The sequence below is a fragment of the Notamacropus eugenii genome, chromosome 1 (genome assembly GCF_028372415.1).
Source record: "Notamacropus eugenii isolate mMacEug1 chromosome 1, mMacEug1.pri_v2, whole genome shotgun sequence".
In the NCBI taxonomy this organism is placed as follows: domain Eukaryota; kingdom Metazoa; phylum Chordata; class Mammalia; order Diprotodontia; family Macropodidae; genus Notamacropus; species Notamacropus eugenii.
In genome coordinates this window covers 120,260,012-120,269,468 of record NC_092872.1, presented here as the reverse complement: position 1 = coordinate 120,269,468, position 9,457 = coordinate 120,260,012, and positions in this window count along the sequence as shown.

Sequence of the window (9,457 nt, the reverse complement as noted above, 5' to 3'; positions counted from 1 at the left end):
AAATATCTTATTGGAAAAACAACTGACCTGGAAAATAGAATCAGGAGAGACAATGTAAAAATTCTGGGACTACCTGAAAACCATGATCAAAAGAAGAGCCTAGACATCATCTTCCATGAAATTATCAAGGAAAACTGCCCTGAGATTCTAGAACCAGAAGGCAAAATAAATATTCAAGGAATCCGCAGAACACCGCATGAAAGAGATCCAAAAAGGAAAATAAATATTATAGTTATAAAGAATGTGTGGGTCAAACAATATGTCAAAAAAAATAAATAATTTCATTCAAGGGAATGATAATAATGAAACAATCTTACAAATATAATAGAAAGCAGCAAAAGCAGTTCTTAGGGGAAGTTTTATATCTATGAATGCTTACATAAATGAAATCGAGAAAGAGGAGATCAATGAATTGGGCATTCAAATTAAAGAGCTAGAATAACAACAAATTGAAAATCCTTAATAAATATCAAAATAGAAATACTGAAAATCATAGGACAGATTAATAAAATTGAAATTAAGAAACATTGAACTAATAAACAAAAGTAAGAGCTGGTTTTATGAAAAAATAATAAAAGTAAAAAGCATTTGGTCATTTATATTTTTTAAAAAAGAAGAAAAACAATTACAAAAATCAACAATGAAAAGGATGAATTCACCTTCAATGAAGACGAAATTAAAGCAATATTAAAAGTTACTTTTCCCAATTGTATGTCAATAAACTTGACACTCAATGAAATGGATGAATATTTGCAAAAAATGTAAATTGCCCAGAATAACAGAAGAAGAAGGGACATACTTAAATAATCATATTTCAAAAACAGTAATTGAATAACCTTTGCATGAACTCCCTAAGAAAATATCTTGAGGGCCAGATGGAGTTACAAGTGAACTACATCAAACATTTAAAGAATAACTAATTCCATTAATATGTAAACCATTTGAGAAAATTGGTGAAGAATTATTCCTACTAAAATATTTTTATGATGCAAATATGATCATGATACATAAACTTGGAAGAGCCAAAGAAGAGAAAAATCTATACACCAATTTCCACAATGAATACAGATGCAAAAATTTAAATAAAGTCTTTGCAAAAAGATTTCAGCAAGTTATCATGGGAATAATATACTTTAATACGGTAGAATTCATACCAATAATGTAGAACTTGTTCAATGTTAGGGAAACTATTAGTATAATTCACCATATAATCAACAAAACTACTAAAGCATAAGATTAGGGGCAGAGCCAAGATGGCAGAGTGAGAGCAACTACTCACCTAAGCTCTTAGAAAAACTCTTTCAGCTACCTCTAAAAAGAGAAGGTGACCAAATTTTGGAGGTGCAGAATCCAATAGGAGATAGACTGTGGCAGATTCACAGCCCAGGACAGACTGGAAGGTTGACAGGCATGATCTGTTTCAGGCAGGTGGAGGAGCACACAGCGCACCAGTCACGAAAGACTTTGGGCGAACTGAGGCAGCAGCACTTTGTAACCTCAGGCGCAATAGCCCAGGACGGGAGTTCAGTGGAATCGAGAAAGTGAGAGCTGCAGAGCTCCAGGTATCAACCAGAAGATAAAATGTCTGTAAATCACCTACTTGAACTGTCGGGAGACAAAATACTGAGTGATTGGTAAATGCTCTCTCCCCTTTCCCTTGTTGACCATGAAAGAACCATAAAATATTTCCCTAGAAAAATCTGAATCAGTAAGATCAGCTGAAGGGGCAAACAGTATCACAGCACATGAGGTTAGGAAAATCACTGAGGGGGATTCCTCTTACTGTGGCAGGGCACCTGACCTGTCCCAGACAACCCCACCTCAGAGAACTGGGAAGAAATCCTGAGTTCCAGGGGGGTGGGGCCTAGCTACCACCAACACCAGGAGCCCAGGGGTGGCTCGGTGCTCCAGGGTAAACAGGAAGGCAATAGGGCAGCCAAAATCATCAACCCCTGAGCTTGCCTTTGCCCTAGCTCAGATGAGGGGATCTTCTGTGACCAGACCACCCCTCCTGCACACTTAACAAGTTAGCTCCAGGGTTAATCCGGGAAAACAAAAAGAGAATTCACCTGGTCTTTGTTTTCTCACACCAGCCAGCTCAACACCTTCTTTAGCTTTTAACTTAAAGAACCAGAGGCCACAACACACAAAGTCTCACCATCATGAATAAGAAGGCAAAGCACGAAGGACAATAGAATCTTTCTCTGTGGACAAGGACCAAAACACCAATCCAAAGGGGTCAGTATTGACACTGGACTCCAATCTGAAACTTCAGAAGGGACAATGAACTGCTCGATTGCAGAAAGAGTACTCTTGGAAAAGCTGAAGAAGAAAATAGAAGAAAAACTGGCCAATGACTTTAAAAGTATGAAAAAATAATTCACAGAAAAAAAATAGTTCATTATAATGGAAAATTGGGCAAACAGAAAAGGAAATACAAAAATTAACTGGAGAAAATAATTCTTTCAAAGGAATAATTGGAGAGATGGAAAAAGAGATGTAAAGTTAACAAGGAAATTATTTGATAAAAATTAGAATTGGACAAGTAGACGTTAACGACTCTATGAGACATCAAGAATGCGTCAAACAAAGTCAAAAGAACGAAAAGATAGAAATGTGAAATATCTAATCAGAAAAACAACTGACCTGGAAAATAGATCCAGGAGAGAAAATTTAAGGATTACTGGCCAAACAGAAAGCCATGATGACAAAAAGAACCTGGATAATATCTCCCAAGAAATCATCAAGAAAAAATGCCCAGAAGTGCTAGATCCAAAGGACAAAATAGTGACTGAAAGAATCCACCATTCACATCCCAAAAGGGATTCCAAACTAAAAAACATCAAGAAATATTTTCCCCAAATTCTAGAACTACGAAGTGAAGGAGAAAATACTACAGACAGCCAGAAACCATTCAATATTGAGGAGCTACAGTCAGGATCACACAGGACCTTGCAGCTTCTACATTAAAAGATGGAAGGAACTGGAATATGATATTCTGTAAGGCAAAGGAGCTGGCACTGCAACCAACCATCAATTACCCAGCAAAGTTCAGCATAACATTTCAGGCAAGGAGATGGACATTCAGTGAAATAAGGGATTTCCAGACCTTCCTGAAAATAGTTCAGAACTCAATAGAAAATTGAGTCTTCAACTGTAGGCCTCAAGAGAGGTATAAAAAGGCAAACAGAGGAAAAGAAAAAATTGTTACTTAATTTGGGCAAACTGTTTACCTCCCTATAAGGGAAGATGATACTTGTTAGTCCTGAGAATTGCATATCTATTATGAAATATAAAAGAAATACATATAGAGAGAGGGAAAGGGGATAAAGTAAATTATGCGATGATAAAAATGTGACTTAACTATGCTAAGGGATTGTAACAGGATATGTGAAAAGGAGGAAAAAGGAAATGGTAAATTTCATTTCAACATATTACAGTAGAGGGAACGAGGGGAGGGAGATGACCATTGTTTGAGAGGTAGTCTCATATGATTTCGTTCAAGTGGGGAACAACAAACTTCATTAAGTATATCAATCAGACTAATTCTATAGTCAGTAGGAGAAGAATTGGGAAAGAAAGGGGAGGGAAAGATAAAAAGTTGTTCAAAAAGTTGAAGATAGGGGGCAGAGCCAAGATGGCGGAGTAGAAACACACACATACGCTAGCCCTGAACCCACAACCCGTAAAATATCTGTAAAAAAGAAGTGCCAATAAATTCTCGAGCAGCAGAAGCCACAGAACAGAGGAGCAGACGAGATTTCTGTTCCAGAGAGCCTGAAAACCTCTCGCAAAAGGTTGTTCGTGCCGTGGACTGGGAGCCCAGCACAGCCCTGCCGTGGCCACCTGGCGCTGAGAGGAGCAGATCCAAGCAGGGAGCAGATCCGAGCAGGTTTCAGGGACAGAATCTCCAGCAGCCAGGCGGGTCCCTCCACCCACAGGGGACAAGGCTTGATGAGAGGGTCTGTTTGATGGGTCGAGAGGGGAGTGGGGTGCCCCTATAACTCAGGCCCCCTCGGGAGGCAGCAGCGGAGGTGGGAGCAGACCAGGGTTCCCCAAGCAGGCACGAGCCCGGATCAATTGTTGAAGGTTTCTGCATACACCCCCTGAGGGAACTGAGCCCGGGAGGCGGCCCTGCCCCCACCTGAGCACCTGAACTTAGTCTCACACTGAATAGCAGCCCCACCCCTGCCCAAAGCCCTGAGGCTGGGGAGCAGCATTTGAATCTCAGACCCAAAGCATTGGATGGGAGGATGGGGAGGTGAAGTGGGTGTGAAGAGGACATTCAGAAGTCAAGTCACTGGCTGGGAAAATGCCCAGAAGAGGGAAAAAAAAAAACAAGACTATAGAAGGTTACTTTCTTGGTGAACAGGTATTTCCTCCCTCCCTTTCTGATGAGGAAGAACAATGCTTACCATCAGGGAAAGACACAGAAGTCAAGGCTTCTGTATCCTAGCTCACTCAATGGGCTCAGGCCATGGAAGAGTTCCAAAAGGATTTTGAAAATCAAGTTAGAAAGGTGGAGGAAAAACTGGGAAGACAAATGAGAGACAAGCAAGCAAAGTATGAAAAACAAATAAACATCCTGCTAAAGGAGACCCAAAAAATGCTGAAGAAAATAACACCCTGAAAAATAGGCTAACTCAATTGGCAAAAGAGGTTCAAAAAGCCAATGAAGAGAGGAATGCTTTCAAAAGCAGAATTAGCCAAATGGAAAAGGAGATTCAAAAGCTCACTGAAGAAAATAGTTCTCTCAAAATTAGAATGGAACAGATGGAGGCTAATGACTTTATGAGAAACCAAGAAATCACAAAACAAAACCAAAGGAATGAAAAAATGGAAGATAATGTGAAATATCTCAATGGAAAAACAACTGACCTGGAAAATAGATCCAGGAGAGACAACTTAAAAATTATGGACTACCTGAAAGCCTTGATCAAAGAAAGAGCCTAGACATCATCTTTCATGAAATTATCAAGGAAAACTGCCCTAATATTCTACAACCAGAGGGCAAAATAAATATTGAAAGAATCCACTGATCACCACCTGAAAAAGATCCAAAAAGAGAAACTCCTAGGAACCTTGTGGCCAAATTCCAGAGTTCCCAGGTCAAGGAGAAAATATTACAAGCATCTAGAAAGAAACAATTCAAGTATTGTGGAAATACAATCAGGATAACACAAGATCTAGCAGCTTCTACATTAAGGGATCGAAGGGTGTGGAATAGGATATTCCAGAAGTCAAAGGAAGTAGGACTAAAACCAAGAATCACCTACCCAGAAAAACTGAGTATAATACTTCAGGAGAAAAATTGGTCTTTCAATGAAATAGAGGACTTTCAAGCTTTCTTGCTGAAAAGACCAGAGCTGAAAAGAAAATTTGACTTTCAAACACAAGAATGAAGAGAAGCATGAAAAGGTAAACAGCAAAGAGAAGTCATAAGGGACTTATAAAAGTTGAACTGTTTACATTCCTATATGGAAAGACATTATTTGTAACTCTTGAAACTATTCAATATCTGGGTACTGGGTGGCATTACACACACAAACATGCACATGCACACGCACACACATATAGAGACAGAGTGCACAGAGTGAATTGAAGAGGATGGGATCATATCTTACAAAAAATGAAATCAAGCAGTCAGAGAGAAATATATCGGAGGAGAAAGGGAGAACTGGAATGGGGCAAATTATTTCTCATAAAAGAGGCAAACAAAAGACTTTTTTAGTTTAGGGAAAAAGAGGGGAGGTGAGAGAAAAACATGAAGTTTACTCTCATTACATTCCACTAAAGGAACGAATAAAATGCACACTCATTTTGTTGTGAAAACCTATCTTACCATACAGGAAAGTGGGGGATAAGGGGATAAGCAGGGTGGGGAGGACGATGGAAGGGAGGGCATGGGGAGGAGGGAGCAATTTGAGGTTGACACTCATGGGGAGGGACAGGATCAAAAGAGAGAACAGAAGTAATTGGGGGAAGGATAGGATGGAGGGAAATATAGTTAGTCTTATACAACACGAGTATTATGGAAGTCACTTGCAAAACTACACAGATTTGGCCTATATCGAATTGCTTGCCTTCCAAAGGGAGGTGATGGGGAGGGAGGGAGGAAAAGAAGTTGGAACTCAAAGTTTTAGGAACAACTGTCGAGTACTATTCTTGCCGCTAGGAAATAAGAAATACAAGTAAAGAGGTTTAGAAAGTTATTTGGCCCTACGGGACAGAGGAGAGGATGGAGACAAGGGCAGAGAGGGATGGTAGAGGAGAGAGCAGATTGGTGATGGGGGCAATTGGAATGCTCGGTATTTTGGGGTGGGGGGCGGGGATAAGGAGGAAGTAAATTTGGAACCCCAAATTCTGTGAAAATGAATGTTAAAAAAGTTAAATAAATAAATAAATTGGAAAAAAAGAGAAAAAGTTGAAGATAAAAAGTTGAATCTCTGAGATTCTATAAGTAAATCATCATATCATCTGCAAAGAGTGATAGCTTAGTTTCTTCTTTGCATCTTCTAATTCCTTCAATTTCTTTTTCTTCTGTCATTGCTACAGCCAACATTTCTAGTACCCTATTTATTGATAGTGATGATAGTAAACATCCTTGTTTCATCCCTGATATTATTGGTAATACATCTAACTTGTACCATTGTATAAAATGCTTGCTGAAGGTTTTACGTAGATACTGCTTATTATTTTATGAAAAGTTCCATTTATTCCTATGTTCTGGAGTGTTTTCAATTGGAATGGGTGTTGTATTTTGTCAAAAGTTTTTTCTTCATCTATTGAGATGTTCATGTAGTTTCTGTTAGTTTTATTGTTGATATGATTAATAATGTTAATAGTTTTTCTAATATTGAACCATCCCTGCATTCCTGGTATATATCCTAACCGATCATTATGCATTACTCTCGTGATTAGCTGCTGTATTCTTTTTGATAAAATCTTATTTAAAATTTTTACATCTATATTAACTAGAGAAATTGGTCTATAATTAGACCAAAGTCTTTTTCTGTTTTGGCACTTCCTGGTTTAAGTATCAAAACCGTATTTGTATCATAAAAAGAATTTAGGAGGATTCTTTTCCCCCCAATTTTCCCAAATAGTTTATATAATATTGAAATTAATTGGTCTTTCAACGTTTCACAGAATTCACTTATGAATCCACGTGACCCTGGAGATTTTTTCCTAGGGAGATCACTGATGGTTTGTTCAATTTTTTTTTTCTGAGATAGGATTATTTAAGTATTCAACTTCCTCTTCTGTTATTCTGGACAATTTGCATCTATTAAAATAACCATCCACCTCATTTAGATTGTCGCATTTATGGGCGTACTCTTAGGCAAAGTAATTCCATATTATTCAGTGAGATAAGGGATTTCGAGACGTTCCTGATGAAAAGGCCAGAACTCATCCAATTTGTGTTTTAAAATCCTTCCAGAAATCTTCCAAGAAGTGTCTTTTTTCTTCAGACTAGTTCATATTCCCTTATGAATTTTCAGATGGGAGTACATTTTCAGTGCTGACCTCTTTGGTGTTTCTGTTTTGGTCTTTGTCTCCGTAGAAAGATTCTATGGTCTTTTCTGCTTTGCTTTTTAATCATACCAATAACGCTTTTCCTTGTAGTTAAGGTGGATCTCTTTGTCTGTGGCACAAGGAGCTCTGTCCCACACTTCTTGTGCCTAAAATTTGAGGGTTTTTGTGTTGTGGCCTCTAATTCTTTCAGCTGGACATTAAATGCTGCAGCTTAACTGGTGCTGAGCTGGCTGGTGTTTGAAAGCAGTGACCAGTTAAGTTTTTTTGGGTTTCCCCACAGTTACCCTGGAGGTAGCTTGTTAAGTGTGGGGGAGTACGCCAGGGGCTCCTCTGCTGAACTACAGAGTAGACAACCTAAGCTTTCTATGCTAGTGTCTTCCCGATTCCACTGGGGTGCTGAGGTATACCTGCAGTTCTGGCGTTGGCATTTACTATTTCCACCCTGCTGGGGTTCAGCCTCTTCACCCGGTTTGTTGAGGTGGGACTGTCTTGGCTTCCAGAACTGAAAATCACTGTTTTGTGTTTCTTTCCATGACTATAGGTTACATTAAAAAAAAGGAGATGGATATACTTATCCTTGGTTACCGCCTCATGAGTGTGACATGTTGGGAATTTGAACCAGGTGAAGGCTGTCTATCAGGTGGTGGGCACTTCTTGGAAGAGAAGATGATGATATAAACAAGGATGCTTGCTAGAAGATATGGACATTGAGTTCATTTGCATAACAGTGAAACATGAAGCAAATGGGAGATACCTGTTTGGCAATCTTGCAAGTCAGGTAGGAGGCAGATATCTCTCTTCCTGGGAGAGCATAATAGGAATGTTGGAATACTATTTGAATACTATTATGTTGCAGTTTTCATGTCTCTTCTCATTTCATTTATCATGAGAATATCATTATTAATGTGTTGAAGGCCTGTCAATAATATGTTACTCTATTAGACAAAGTAATTTAGAATATCAACAACTAGGTGTAACAGCAAACACCCTGACACATCCAAAATGGCCTGTTAGCACAAGTTCTTCTGTCTTCTTTTCTAAAATCAAAGCAACTTTTGAAGGGCCAACAATATTTCTTTAATTTATTCTTCAACAGAGAAAATAAGAGACAAGAAACAAAGATCAACAGGCTGGGTTTCTAACTGTCTGACCATAAGCAATATAAATATCATAGTTCAATAGACAGTTGAAAATGTCTTACCATCATATGCATGCATAGTTCCCAGAGAGAGAAGCACCAACAGAATTTCAAAACTGGTGGACTCCTGTCACATTCTTCTGTTTGAGAGAGTAATTTATGCGTTTATCATTCCACTTACTACATGATAAGTTCTTTGATAGCAAGGTCCATAGCTTGTAGAAATTTATTTCCAATATAGCTATAAAAGCACAATGACTCACACGTAGTAGGCTCTAGCTGAATATTTGTAATGATATTTAAATGAACAAATACATTAAAAACTTGCAACACAAAGTTTGTATTGATGTCTTGGTAGTATCTTTCACTGAAGTTGCCTTAAGCTAAGATCATTTTTGATACTTCCTAAAGTAAACCTTGATCATGATAATTTCCCAGGGTATGAATAATCAAAACAATTTAAATTCAAGTTATATACTTGCCTGCTAATTCTAAATGCACTCCTTAATATCTGCTTGATGTTGAACAAGTCATTAGAGTCCTATAGGTCTGTTTCTTCAATAATAAAATGAGAAAATTGAACTTGATAATACCAACAGTATTTTTTACACCTATACTGTATGACACTTTGATATGCCATTCTTCTCTCTTTTGATCAATGGTATGCTGAGGTATCAATGCATAACTAATCCATATAGTTGGCCAACTCTAGTGAAGGGTTCTCTAAGACATGTATCAATTAACATTTCCTCTATGGGTATGCCATGGTGCTGTAATTTACAC